This window comes from Artemia franciscana, chromosome 9 (assembly GCF_032884065.1).
Source record: "Artemia franciscana chromosome 9, ASM3288406v1, whole genome shotgun sequence".
Classification (NCBI taxonomy): Eukaryota; Metazoa; Arthropoda; class Branchiopoda; order Anostraca; family Artemiidae; genus Artemia; species Artemia franciscana.
The window spans coordinates 11235048-11250460 of record NC_088871.1 but is presented as its reverse complement, the minus strand read 5'-3'; the positions used below and the strand labels follow the sequence as shown (position 1 = coordinate 11250460).

At 36.2% G+C, this 15413-nt stretch overlaps 1 long non-coding RNA gene across 1 annotated transcript in view; it reads right to left on the bottom strand.

Annotated features, from left to right (window-relative positions):
* Nucleotides 1-9628, bottom strand: part of LOC136030996 (uncharacterized) — a 23876-nt gene extending 14248 nt beyond the window's left edge. Inside the window, exon 1 of the long non-coding RNA XR_010618411.1 lies at nucleotides 9572-9628. This is a non-coding gene — a long non-coding RNA (uncharacterized LOC136030996). The remainder of the gene's footprint in view (nucleotides 1-9571) is intronic.
* Between the last annotated feature and the right edge of the window lie 5785 nt (nucleotides 9629-15413).

Sequence of the window (15413 nt, the reverse complement as noted above, 5' to 3'; positions counted from 1 at the left end):
GGACACCAGGACACTAATGACGACCGGGACACAGGGAATATAAATGCTATTTATATGCACAGACAATGGGACAGCGAAGAATGTTGTATATTCGCATGTTTTACGTAGTTTAAAATATATATTTATATCTATCTCTATTCACAGGTGGGACACAGGGACACAGCTACAATGGCGCGTAACTAATATGGCGCGTAACGACTTACGCGCGCGGGGGGGCTCGGGGGGGCGCGAAGCGCCCCACCAACTAGGTGTTGGGGTGGCGCGAAGCGCCACCCCAACAGCTAGTCTTCTATAATAACTAAAGTGTCGTTATAAATTTCTGATGTAAAATCAAAAGTCATTTCTGACGTCTCTAACTGTTTTCGATGGAGTATATCTTCGGACATTTTTGACTTATATTTTTCCCATAACTCTGAAGGAGCTGATGGAGAGCAAGTGTACGAATTTGACTTGTGGTTGACGTTTCGCACGCGTCATTGATGCAGTTATCCCAGTGTTGGTCATTCTCCAATAAATTCAGAGCTTGGCATGCACTACGGTAAGTGTCATGTATAGTACCGTTTACAGTTCTCAAATACTCAAAGGATGTCGGACCGGGTACATTCACCAAAAGCAGGCGTAGAAAGAAGCATTCATGTTGATTGGGGTGAACGGTGTAGAGTCTTCCTATCGTGGTATCTTTGAAGATGGTAGGTTGGCCGTAAACCCAAATTTTTAATTGTAAGAAGACCGTTGAAAGAGAAATTTCTAATTGTAAAATGACTGAAAAACCTACAATGGCAACGGTACCACCATCGAAGTAGATAACTTCGATGGTGGTACCGTTGCCATTGTAGGTTTTTCAGTCATTTTACAATTAGAAATTTCTCTTTCAACGGTCTTCTTACAATTAAAAATTTGTCTTTGAACGATATTCTTAAATACCTGTGTCCTGGTCGTCATTTATATTCCCTGTGTCCCGGTCGTCATTTGTGTCCCGGTATCCCAGTCTGTAATTTCTCTTTTTTCTTTTTTCAGTTTTCTTTTTCTTCTTTATTTTTCAGCTTCACTATGAAATACATATCGCCGAACCTTTGTTTTTTTAACTAAAATCTGGTAGTCATTGATGACCTTATCCAAGTCAAAATCCCAAACCCAATCATCATCGCTATCATTTTCAGTTTTAATATGTTTTGACTCTCGCTGTCCAGGTGGATCTTCATCTAACTGCGCGGTTTTGCGTTCTTTAGCCTCAAGCCTGTTTCCTTGCTGTTCTTTTGATTCCTCGGCACGCTTTCTTTTCTGACTTTCTCTATCAGCAGCAAGTTTTTTGGCATAGACTCTTTGAGCATCTTCATCAGTCATTGTAAACTTAAACATTAATAGAATTCTACGCGAACATATGTCTTATATAACTTGAATGACGTCACCTTCAAAGCAAAAATGATGGCAACTAATTTCATGACGTCAGCCGAAACATGACGTCACCTGATCCACGATCCACAGATCCACAGACAACTTATTTTTATATATATATAGATATACTAGCTGTTGGGGTGGCCACCCCAACACCTAGTTGGTGGGGCGCTTCGCGCCCCCCCAAGCCCCCCCCGCGCGCGTAAGTCGTTACGCGCCATATTAGTTACGTGCCATTGTAGTTGTGTCCCTGTGTCCCACCTGTGAATATAGATAGATTAATATATGTGTTTCAAACTACGTAAAAATTGCGAATATACAACATTCTTGGCTTTCCCACTACTGGGAGCTTTCCGTTTCCAATTGCCAGCAATTGATCTGAAAATGTTTGACCAGAGTCATCGTTTTGCAATCGGACACGCATATTTGTAGTTAATTTTAATATTTTTACATGTGCCCATAAATTAGAATTTTTCAGGCAAGCATTCATTTCGTCTGTAGGAGTTAAACTACGTAAAAATTGCGAATATACAACATTCTTGACTTTCACATTGTCTGTGCATATACAAAGCCGTATGTACTAATAATGACGTCATATGCAAACGCTCTTTTTACAAACAAACAAACATACATACACACAACTCGTTTTTATATAGATAGATAGATAGATAGATACAATACAAATTAACTGCGTAAAACTTGCGAATATACAACATTCTTCGCTGTCCAATTGTCGCTGCATATAAATAGATTGTCAGGTTTACCGACCCTCGAACATGCAACGTACAATCGTCCATGGGAAAAACAATCTGTATTAAGATCTATACCACATTTTTCTAATGATTGACCTTGAGCTTTGTTAATGGTGATTGCAAATGCTAATCGAATTGGGAATTGCAATCTTTTAAATTGAAAAGGCAGATCCGTTGGAATCATGGGAATGCGAGGAATAAGAACAGCCTCACCCTCAAAAGGCCCTGTCAAGATTGTGGCCTCTATTAGGTTTTCCATTGTTTTTTTTTACGGCAAGTCGCGTGCCATTGCAAAGCTTTGGTGGGTTGATATTTCTTAAAAGTATTATTGGTACGCCTATTTTTAGTTGTAGCACGTGTGGTGGAAACCCTGAAAGATCTATGGAATTTAAAAATTCAGATGGATAATTAACCGCTTCATTTGGTTCCAAAACTGTGTCGACTGACTTGTAAAGGACTGCCTGGTCTAGAATCTTGGTCAAAACAATATTGTTGATTTCGTGGATGTCTATATTTTTGGGTGCGAGAATCGCTCTTTCACTTAGCCATTTATTATTTTTATAATTTTTAGAATATTCGGAAATACTTTTTCAATCAATTCATTTTTGGACTTCACTAAATTACAGAAATCAGCAGGTAGTTGTATACGTCCTGAAATTGAGTCTACTGGGAGCTTTCCGTTTCCAATTGCCAGCAATTGATCTGAAAATGTTTGACCAGAGTCATCGTTTTGCAATCGGACACGCATATTTGTAGTTAATTTTAATATTTTTACGTGTGCCCATAAATTAGAATTTTTCAGGCAAGCATTCATTTCGTCTGCAGGAGTTGATCTAGGTATTATAGGTAATGTTTGCCTGAAATCTCCCGCAAGCAATATTAATGTGCTGCAAAAGGGTTTCGACTTCCCTCTCAAATCTTTCAAGCATTGATCCAGAGCCTCGAGCGATTTTTTGTGTGCCATTGTGCACTCATCCCAAATAATAAGTTTGCATTGCTGCAATACTTTACCCATCCCAGATGATTTGGAAATATTGCACGTGGGAGTTTCTGTAGAATGCAAATTGAGAGGCAATTTCAAAGCGGAATGAGCAGTTCTTCCACCAGGCAGCAATGTTGCGGCTATTCCGGACGACGCAATTGCCAACGCTATATCATTTTTTGATCAAATTGATGCCAGAATCAGTTTTATCACAAACGTTTTACCAGTACCTCCTGGCGCATCCAAAAAGAAAATTTCTCCAACGTTGTTATCGACACAATGCATTATCGTATCATAAATGTCTTTTTGTTCCGACGTTAACTTGGAAATGTTATTTTGTACATACGACAATAGATCACTCGTACTGTAACTTTGTCCACGATCCAATTCTACACATGTCGAAACAGCAGCGATACGGTTAGGTGAAGGCATTCCCAAATCCTGAAGAGGTTTGTTTGCCATACGTACGCACAAATCTTCTATAATAACTAAAGTGTAGTTATAAATTTCTGATGTAAAATCAAAAGTCATATCTGACGTCTCTAACTGTTTTCGATGGAGTATATCTTCGGACATTTTTGACTTATATTTTTCCCATAACTCTGTAGGAGCTGATGGAGAGCAAGTTGTTAAAATGATGCGAAACAATGCACGAATTTGACTTGGGGTTGACGTTTCGCACGCGTCATTGATGCAGTTATCCCAGTGTTTGTCATTCTTCAATAAATTCAGAGCTTGGCATGCACTACGGTAAGTGTCATGTATAGTACCGTTTACAGTTCTCAAATACTCAAAGGATGTCGGACCGGGTACATTCACCAAAAGCAGGCGTAGAAAGAAGCATTCATGTTGATTGGGGTGAACGGTGTAGAGTCTTCCTATCGTGGTATTTTTGAAGATGGTAGGTTGGCCGTCGACTGACTGGCTTCACTATGAAATACATATTGCCGAACTTTTGTTTTTTTAACTAAAATCTGGTAGGCATTGATGACCTTATCCAAGTCAAAATCCCAAACCCAATCATCATCGCTATCATTTTCAGTTTTGATATGTTTTGACTCTCGCTGTCCAGGTGGATCTTCATCTAACTGCGCGGTTTTGCGTTCTTTAGCCTCAAGCCTGTTTCCTTGCTGTTCTTTTGATTCCTCGGCACGCTTTCTTTTCTGACTTTCTCTATCAGCAGCAAGTTTTTTGGCATAGACTCTTTGAGCATCTTCATCGGCTTTTGCCATTGTAAGTTCATCAGTCATTGTAAACTTAAACATTAATAGATTTCTACGTGAACATATGTCTTAAATATCTTGAATGACGTCACCGTCAAAGTAAAAATGACGACAACTAATTTCATGACGTCAGTCAACACAGAAACATGACGTCACCTGATCCACAAACAGACACACAGACAGACAACTTATTTATATATATATAGATAGACTAGCTGTTGGGGTGGCGCTTGGCGCTTCCCCAAGCCCCCCCGCGCGCGTAAGTCGTTACGCGCCATATTAGTTACGCGCAATTGTAGTTGTGTCCCTGTGTCCCACCTGTGAATATAGATAGATTTATATATGTGTTTCAAACTACGTAAAAATTGCGAATATACAACATTTTTGGCTTTCCCACTACTGGGAGCTTTCTGTTTCCAATTGCCAACAATTGATCTGAAAATGTTTGACCAGAGTCATCGCTTTGCAATCGGACACGCATATTTGTAGTTAATTTTAATATTTTTACGTGTGCCCATAAATTAGAATTTTTTAGGCAAGCATTCATTTCGTCTGCAGGAGTTAAACTACGTAAAAATTGCGAATATACAACATTCTTGGCTTTCCCAATGTCTGTGCATATACAAAGCCGTATGTACTAATAATGACGTCATATGCAAACGCTCTTTTTACAAACAAACAAACATGCATACACACAACTCGTTTTTATATAGATAGATAGATAGATAGATACAATACAAATTAAATGCGTAAAACTTGCGAATATACAACATTCTTCGCTGTCCAATTGTCGCTGCATATAAATCCATAGTTGTAGCACGAGTTGTGGAAACCCTGAAAGATCTATGGAATTTAAAAATTCAGATTGATAATTAACCGCTTCATTTGGTTCCAAAACTGTGTCGACTGACTTGTAAAGGACTGCCTGGTCTCGAATCTTGGTCAAAACAATATTGTTGATTTCGTGGACGTCTATATTTTTGGGTGTGAGAATCGCTCTTTCACTTAGCCATTTATTATTTTTATAATTTTTTAGAATATTCGGAAATACTTTTTCAATCAATTCATTTTTGGACGTCACTAAATTACAGAAATCAGCAGGTAGTTGTATACGTCCTGAAATTGAGTCTATCGTATCATAAATGTCTTTTTGTTCCGACATTAACTTGGAAATGTTATTTTGTACATACGACAATAGATCACTCGTACTGTAACTTTGTTCACGATCCAATTCTACACATGTCGAAACAGCAGCGATACGGTTAGGTGAAGGCATTCCCAAATCCTGAAGAGGTTTGTTTGCCATACGTACGCACAAATCTATATATATAAAAATAAGTTGTCTGTCTGTCTGTGGATCAGGTGACGTCATGTTTCTGTGTTAACTGACGTCATGAAATTAGTTGTCGTCATTTTTCTTTGACGGTGACGTCATTAATGGTATTTAAGACATGCGTTCACGGAAAAATGTTTAATTGTAAAATGACTGAAGGTTCGGCGATATGTACTTCATAGTGACGCTGAAAAATAAAGAAGAAAAAAAAACTGAAAAAATGTAAAAAACTAAAAAAAACTAAAAAGAAAAAACACTCAAAGATAAATTACAGACCGGGACACAAATGACGACCGACACAGAGGGAATATAAATGACGACCAGGAACCTCAAAGAAAAATTACAGACTGGGACACCCGGACACAAATCACGACCGGGAATATAAATGACGACCGGGACGCAGGGACACAACTACAACGGGGACGCCGGGGGCACAGGTGGGATATATAATGGACGACTGAGACACAGGAATTGTTTGAATAGAAATTACAGACCGGGACACCGGGACACAAATGACGACCGGGACACTGGGACACAGGGAATATAAATGACGTCTGGGACACTCAAAGAGGAAATACAAACTGGGACACCAGGACAGAAATGACGACCGGGACACAGGGAATATAAATGCTATTTATATGCACAGACAATGGGACAGCGAAGAATGTTGTATATTCGCATGTTTTACGTAGTTAAAAATATATATTTATATCTATCTCTATTCACAGGTGGGACACAGGGACACTGCTACAATGGCGCGTAACTAATATGGCGCGTAACGACTTACGCGCGTTGGGGGGCTTGGGGGGGTTCGCGGAGCACCACACCAACTAGGTGTTGGGGTGGCGCGAAGCGCCACCCCAACAGCTAGTCTTCTATAATAACTAAAGTGTAGTCATAAATTTCTGATGTAAAATCAAAAGTCATATCTGACGTCTCTAACTGTTTTCGATGGAGTATATCTTCGGACATTTTTGACTTATATTTTTCTCATAACTCTGTAGGAGCTGATGGAGAGCAAGTTGTTAAAATGATGCCAAACAATGCACGAATTTGACTTGGGGTTGACGTTTCGCACGCGTCATTGTGCAGTTATCCCAGTGTCGGTCATTCTCCAATAAATTCAGAGCTTGCCATACACTACGGTAAGTGTCATGTATAATACCGTTTACAGTTCTCAAATACTCAAAGGATGTCGGACCGGGTACATTCACCAAAAGCAGGCGTAGAAAGAAGCATTCATGTTGATTGGGGTGAACGGTGTAGAGTCTTCCTATCGTGGTATCTTTGAAGATGGTAGGTTGGCCGTCAACTGACTTACCCTGTTTTCGACGTTCAAATACTTTATTTTTAGTATTCCACGTGTAATACGAAGGCACTTCAGTATACAGCAGTTTTTTTGCAAAAGAATCATTTTTGCAAGCGAAAAAAAAGCTGTTAATTTTGTATCCGGTGGATTCAGGGCTCTTTGTTGCACGTTGGTTTCCGAGAAATAAACACGTTGACCATTCTGTAAATGTACCGCTAAGTGAACAACAGCTGGACTACGTTCATGTATCGGAAATGAAAGAATTCGCCAAACAGCTTCATTACTGCTTATGTATCTCCCAGCCTGATATTGTACTCGTCGAAATCTTTGATTTCGGGCTGCAAGCCAAAAACTGCCATGTCACTGCCTTTGTTGACGTATTTAAATATGTATTTGATTGCCTTTACGGAGTTACAGTATTCAACGTTTATGTGTGAATTAAATGTTTTTGATAATAATGGGGAATATGGAACAACCCACTGGTTATCTACTTCGATGGTGTTACCGTTGCCATTGTAGGTTCTTCAGTCATTTTACAATTAGAAATTTCTCTTTCAACGGTCTTCTTGCAATTAAAAATTTGTCTTTGAACGATATTCTTAAATACCTGTGTCCTGGTCGTCATTTATATTCCCTGTGTCCCGGTCGTCATTTGTGTCCCGGTATCCCAGTCTGTAATTTCTCTTTGAGTGTCCCGGTCGTTATTTATATTCCCTCTGTCCCGGTCGTCATTTGTGTCCCGGTCTGTAATTTCTCTTTGAGTGTTTTTTCTTTTTAGTATTTTTTAGTTTTTTACATTTTTTCTTTTTTCAGTTTTCTTTTTCTTCTTTATTTTTCAGCTTCACTATGAAATACATATCGCCGAACCTTTGTTTTTTTTAACTAAAATCTGGTAGGTATTGATGACCTTATCCAAGTCAAAATCCCAAACCCAATCATCATCGCTATCATTTTCAGTTTTGATATGTTTTGACTCTCGCTGTCCAGGTGGATCTTCATCTAACTGCGCGGTTTTGCGTTCTTTAGCATCAAGCCAGTTTCCTTGCTGTTCTTTTGATTCAATGGCATACACAATGCCAATGGATATACAATGATTCAATGGATATACAATGGCAAATGTCCGTAGATATACTCCATCGAAAACAGTTAGAGACGTCAGATATGACTTTTGATTTTACATCAGAAATTTATAACTACACTTTAGTTATTATAGAAGACTAGCTGTTGGGGTGGCGCTTCGCGCCACCCCAACACCTAGTTGGTGGGGGCGCTTCGCGCCCCCCCAAGCCCCCCCGCGCGCGTAAGTCGTTACGCGCCATATTAGTTACGCGCCATTGTAGTTGTGTCCCTATGTTCCACCTGTGAATATAGATATATATATATATATATATATATATATATATATATATATATATATATATATATATATATATATATATATATATATATATATATATGTTTTTAACTACGTAAAACTTGCGAATATACAACATTCTTTGCTGTCCCATTGTCTGTGCATATAAATAGATTGTCAGGTTTACCGACTCTTGAACATGCAACATATAATGGTCCATGGGAAAACAATCCGTATTCAGATCTATACCTCATGATTCTAATGATTGCCCTTGAGCTTTGTGTCCCCCCTGTGCCCCCGGCGTCACCGTTGTAGTTGTGTCCCTGCGTCCCGGTCGTCATTTATATTCCCTGTGTCCCGGTCGTCATCCCGGTATACATTCGTTTTTGAATTGGTATATGATGAAATAAATTTTTAATTTTTTCCCTTTTTTTCCTTTTAGTTTTTTTTTATTGGTTTTGACCTTTTTTTTAGGTTTTTTAGATTTTTTATTTTTTCTTTTTAGTTTTTTTTTGAAGTTTTTATCTTTTTAGTTTTTTTTTATTTTTATTTATATTTTTTTAGTTTTCTTTTTCTCCTTTATTTTTCAGTTTTTTCCTTTTTTTAGTTTTTTTTTTCTTTTTTAGTTCTTTTAGTTTTTACCTTTTTTAGTTTTTTTTAGTTTTTTAGATGAAAATTTTTTTTAGTTTTTTTCCTTTTTTTCTTTTTAGTTTTTTTATTGGTTTTTACCTTTTTTTTTAGCTTTTTCAGTTTTTTTTTCGATTTTTCTTTTTACTTTTTTAGTTTTTATATTTTTTTTTTTTTTTTTTTTAATTTTATTAGTTTTCTTTTTCTCTTCTATTTTTCAGTTTTTTCCTTTTTTTTAAGTTTTTTTTTTAGTTTTTAGTTTTTTTAGTTTTTTAGTTTTTTTAGTTTTTTTAGTTTTTTAGCGTTTTTATTTTTTTTTTATTAGTTTTTATTTTTTTTTGTAGTTTTTGCCTTTTTTTAGTTTTTTAATTTTTTTTTTTAGTTTTTAGTTTTTAGCCTAACCAGGATTTGAACCTGGGACCTTCATTCTCCGTTCTGACACCCTCTCTCATCGAGTGACTACTCCAGAATGTTCATTTTGGTGTTTTAAATGGTATATTATTAACCAAATTAATGTGTTTTACAATATACTAAGCATCGTCAAAGCAAAAATGATGGCAACTAATTTCATGACGTCAGCCGAAACATGACGTCACCTGATCCACGATCCACAGATCCACAGACAACTTATTTTTATATATATAGATTTGTGCGTACGTATGGCAAACAAACCTCTTCAGGATTTGGGAATGCCTTCATCTAACCGTATCGCTGCTGTTTCGACATATGTAGAATTGGATCGTGAACAAAGTTACAGTACGAGAGATCTATTGTCGTATGTACAAAATAACATTTCCAAGTTAACGTCGGAACAAAAAGACATTTATGATACGATACTCAATATCAGGACGTATACAACTACCTGCTGATTTCTGTAATTTAGTGACGTTCAAAAATGAATTGATTGAAAAAGTATTTCCGAATATTCTAAAAAATTATAAAAATAATAAATGGCTAAGTGAAAGAGCGATTCTCGCACCCAAAAATATAGACGTCCACGAAATCAACAATATTGTTTTGACCAAGATTCGAGACCAGGCAGTCCTTTACAAGTCAATCGACACAGTTTTGGAACCAAATAAAGCGGTTAAGTATGCATGTTTGTTTGTTTGTAAAAAGAGCGTTTGCATATGACGTCATTATTAGTACATACGGCTTTGTATATGCACAGACAATGGGAAAGCCAAGAATGTTGTATATTCGAAATTTTTACGTAGTTTAACTCCTGCAGACGAAATGAATGCTTGCCTGAAAAATTCTAATTTATGGGCACACGTAAAAATATTAAAATTAACTACAAATATGCGTGTCCGATTGCAAAACGATGACTCTGGTCAAACATTTTCAGATCAATTGCTGGCAATTGGAAACGGAAAGCTCCCAGTAGTGGGAAAGCCAACTCGCAATTTTTACGTAGTTTGAAACACATATATAAATCTATCTATATTCACAGGTGGGACACAGGGACACAACTACAATAGCGCGTAACTAATATGGCGCGTAACGACTTACGCGCGCGGGGGGGCTTGGGGGGGGCGCGAAGCGCTCCACCAACTAGGTGTTGGGGTGGCGAAGCGCCACCCCAACAGCTAGTCTATATATATAAAAATAAGTTGTCTGTCTGTCTGTGGGTCAGGTGACGTCATGTTTCTGTGTCGACTGACGTCATGAAATTAGTTGTCGTCATTTTTGCTTTGACGGTGACGTCATTCAAGATATTTAAGACATGTGTTCACGTAGAAATCTATTAATGTTTAAGTTTACAATGACTGATGAACTTACCATGGCAAAAGCCGATGAAGATGCTCAAAGAGTCTATTCCAAAAAACCTGCTGCTGATAGAGAAAGTCAGAAAAGAAAGCGTGCCGAGGAACTACCAAAGCAACGCGAAAGCAGACTTGCTGCTAAAAGAGAAAGTGAAAAAAGAAGGCGTGCCGAGGAATCAAAAGAACAGCAAGGAAACAGGCTTGAGGCTAAAGAACGCAAAACCGCGCAGTTAGATGAAAATCCACCTGGAAAGCGAGAGTCAAAACATATCAAAACTGAAAATGATAGCGATGATGATTGGGTTTGGGATTTTGACTTGGATAGGGTCATCAATGCCTACCAGATTTAAGTTAAGTTAAAGGTTCGGCGATATGTACTTCATAGTGACGCTGAAAAATAAAGAAAAAAAAACTGAAAAAATGTAAAAAACTAAAAAACTAAAAAGAAAAAACACTCAAAGATAAATTACAGACCGGGACACAAATGACGACCGACACAGAGGGAATATAAATGACGACCAGGAACCTCAAAGAAAAATTACAGACTGGGACACCCGGACACAAATCACGACCGGGAATATAAATGACGACCGGGACGCAAGGAAACAACTACAACGGGGACGCCGGGGGCACAGGCGGGATATATAATTGACGACTGAGACACAGGGATTGTTTGAATAGAAATTACAGACCAGGACACAAATGACAACCGGAACACTGGGACACAGGGAATATAAATGACGACCGGGACACTCAAAGAGAAAATACAAACTGGGACACTAGGACACAAATGACGACCGGGACACAGGGAATATAAATGCTATTTATATGCACAGACAATGGGACAGCGAAGAATGTTGTATATTCGCATGTTTTACGTAGTTAAAAATATATATTTATACTAGCTGTTGGGGTGGCGCTTCGCGCCACCCCAACACCTAGTTGGTGGGGGCGCTTCGCGCCCCCCCCAAGCCCCCCCGCGCGCGTAAGTCGTTACGCGCCATAATAGTTACGCGCCATTGTAGTTTTTTAGTTTTTTTATTAGTTTTTAGTTTTTTTTTCTTTTTAGTTTTTTTGTAGTTTTTACCTTCTTTTTAGTTTTGTTAATTTTTTTTTTTACTTATGTCCTGGTCGTCATTTATACTCCCTGTGTCCCGGTGCTTTGTTGATTGCTAATCGAACATTCCTTTTGTCCTGGTCGCTTTCTCTTTGAGTGTCGTCATTTATTTTTTTCTTTTTTAGTTCTTTTAGTTTTTACCTTTTTTAGTTTTTTTTAGTTTTTTAGATGAAAAATTTTTTTAGTTTTTTCCTTTTTTTCTTTTTAGTTTTTTATTGGTTTTTACCTTTATGTTAGCTTATTTTTCAGTTTTTTCCTTTTTTTTAAGTTTTTTTTTATTTTTTATTTTTTTTAGTTTTTTACCTTTTTTTAGTTTTTTTAGTTTTTTTAGTTTTTTAGTTTTTTAGCTTTTTTACTTTTTTTATTAGTTTTTAGTTTTTTTGTAGTTTTTGCCTTTTTTTAGTTTTTTCAGTTTTTTTTTTAGTTTTTTATTGGTTTTTACCTTTATTTTAGCTTATTTTTCAGTTTTTTCCTTTTTTTTAGTTTTTTTTAGTTTTTAGTTTTTTTAGTTTTTTACCTTTTTTTAGTTTTTTTAGTTTTTTTAGTTTTTTAGCTTTTTTATTTTTTTTATTAGTTTTTAGTTTTTTTTGTAGTTTTTGCCTTTTTTTTAGTTTTTTTAGTTTTTTAGCTTTTTTATTAGTTTTTAGTTTTTTTTGTAGTTTTTGCCTTTTTTTAGTTTTTTTAGTTTTTTAGCTTTTTTATTTTTTTTATTAGTTTTTAGTTTTTTTGTAGTTTTTGCCTTTTTTTAGTTTTTTCAGTTTTGACGTCACCTGATCCAGTTTTTTCAGGTGACGTCACCTGATCCACGATCCACAGATCCACAGACAACTTATTTTTATATATATAGATAGTTTTTGTTTTTTACTTATGTCCTGGTTGTCATTTATACTCCCTGTGTCCCGGTGCTTTGTTGATTGCTAATCGAACATTCCTTTTGTCCTGGTCGCTTTCTCTTTGAGTGTTGTCATTTATTTTTTTCTTTTTTAGTTCTTTTAGTTTTTACCTTTTTTAGTTTTTTTTAGTTTTTTAGATGAAAATTTTTTTTAGTTTTTTCCTTTTTTTCTTTTTAGTTTTTTATTGGTTTTTACCTTTATTTTAGCTTATTTTTCAGTTTTTTCCTTTTTTTTAGTTTTTTTTTATTTTTTATTTTTTTTAGTTTTTTACCTTTTTTTAGTTTTTTTAGTTTTTTTAGTTTTTTAGCTTTTTTACTTTTTTTATTAGTTTTTAGTTTTTTTTTGTAGTTTTTGCCTTTTTTTAGTTTTTTCAGTTTTTTTTTTAGTTTTTTATTAGTTTTTACCTTTATTTTAGCTTATTTTTCAGTTTTTTCCTTTTTTTTTAGTTTTTAGTTTTTTTAGTTTTTTACCTTTTTTTAGTTTTTTTAGTTTTTTTAGTTTTTTAGCTTTTTTATTTTTTTTATTAGTTTTTAGTTTTTTTTGTAGTTTTTGCCTTTTTTTAGTTTTTTTAGTTTTTTAGCTTTTTTATTAGTTTTTAGTTTTTTTTGTAGTTTTTGCCTTTTTTTAGTTTTTTTAGTTTTTTAGCTTTTTTATTTTTTTTATTAGTTTTTAGTTTTTTTTGTAGTTTTTGCCTTTTTTAGTTTTTTCAGTTTTGACGTCACCTGATCCAGTTTTTTCAGGTGACGTCACCTGATCCATCCACAGACAGACAACTTATTTTTATATATATAGATATATCTCTATTCACAGATGGGACAAAGCTACAATGGCGCGTAACTAATATGGCGCGTAACGACTTACGCGCGCGGGGAGGCTTGGGGGGGGGGGGTCGCGAAGCGCCCCTCCAACTAGGTGTTGGGGTGGCGCGAAGCGAGTTGTGTGTATGCATGTTTGTTTGTTTGTAAAAAGAGCGTTTGCATATGACGTCATTATTAGTACATAAGGCTTTGTATATGCACAGACATATAAATATAAATGCTATTTATATGCACAGACAATGGGACAGCGAAGAATGTTGTATATTCGCATGTTTTACGTAGTTAAAAATATATATTTATATCTATCTCTATTCACAGGTGGGACACAGGGACACACCTACAATGGCACGTAACTAATATGGCGCTTAACGACTTACGCGCATGGGGGGGCTTGGGGGGGGCGCGAAGCGCCACCCCAACAGCTAGTAGGGAATATAAATGACGACCGGGACACAAGGAATGTTCGATTAGCAATCACTATCAACAAAGCATCGGGACACAAATGACGACCGGGACACAGGGAGTATAAATGACGACCAGGACATAAGTAAAAAAAAAATAAAAACTAAAAAAAGGTAAAAACTACAAAAAAACTAAAAAGAAAAAAAAACTAAAAACTAATAAAAAACTAAAAAAAGCTAAAAAGCTAAAAAAAACTAAAAAAGAAAATAAAATGAAAAAGGAAAAAAAATGAAAAATAAAGGAGAAAAACAAAACTAAAAAAAAGAAAAAAAACCAAAGGTGGGACATAGGGACACAACTACAATGGCTTGTAACTAATATGGCGCGTAACGAATTACGCGCGCGGGGGGGCTTGGGGGGTGGGGGGCGTGAAGCGCCCCCACCAACTAAGTGTTGGGGTGGCGCGAAGCGCCACCCCAACAGCTAGTAGATTTCTACGTGATCATATATGTCTTAAATATCTTTAATGACGTCACCGTCATAGCAAAAATGACGACAAATAACTTCATGACGTCAGTCGACACAGAAACATGACGTCACCTGACAGACAGACACACAGACAGACAACTTATTTTTATATATATAGATATAAGATATAGTTTGAAGTCATCAGTACAAAAATGACGTAATTACACTAAAAGGAAATGTTTTGAGCTAAGAGATTATTTCAAAAATAAAATCAGCTAGTTACTCCACAATAGACAAAATATATTTCTAGAAAATAGCAATTAGCAGTCTTACTGGAATATAGATCAAGTGGAAAAGTAGTGGCAATCGGACACTAGGACTTGCAAAATTAGATGCCGAAATCTGATCCACCTCGATTATTGAAACTCTAGAAAATCTTAGCGTAGACTTAATGGTTTTAATTGCCAAATATTATGACGGTGTTTCTACTGTTAGTGGAGAGCTTAATGGAGTTCAACCAAATCTTAGGGAAAAGGTGCCTCATAAACTTATGTGCACTGTTTCATCCACCAATTAATTCTGTTTTGATTGATTGCCGCAAACCATCAGCGAACTTTTGGCATTTTTCTCTTTTGTGCAAAATGTGTATCTATATCATGCAGGGATGAACTATTTTTCTAATTCCAGTGTATTAGTTGGCACAAACTTTTAAACCTTGAGAGAACCATCCTGGCCCGCTGGTTGTACACAGTCGGCTCTTTTTCCAAGTAAAAGCCATTTTCGATTTTACTGTCGCTGTGCTAGCCACAGTCTTCGATAGTTCCAATGGCAAGGTAGCGTATGAAGCAACAGGACAACTCCACATAATCAACTGGGCCTCTTTTGTAATATCTTTACACAGAAGGGAAAAACTATTAGTCATTGTAAGTTATTATCAGAGCAATTTCAATTAGAGACTATATCCAGGAATTAAA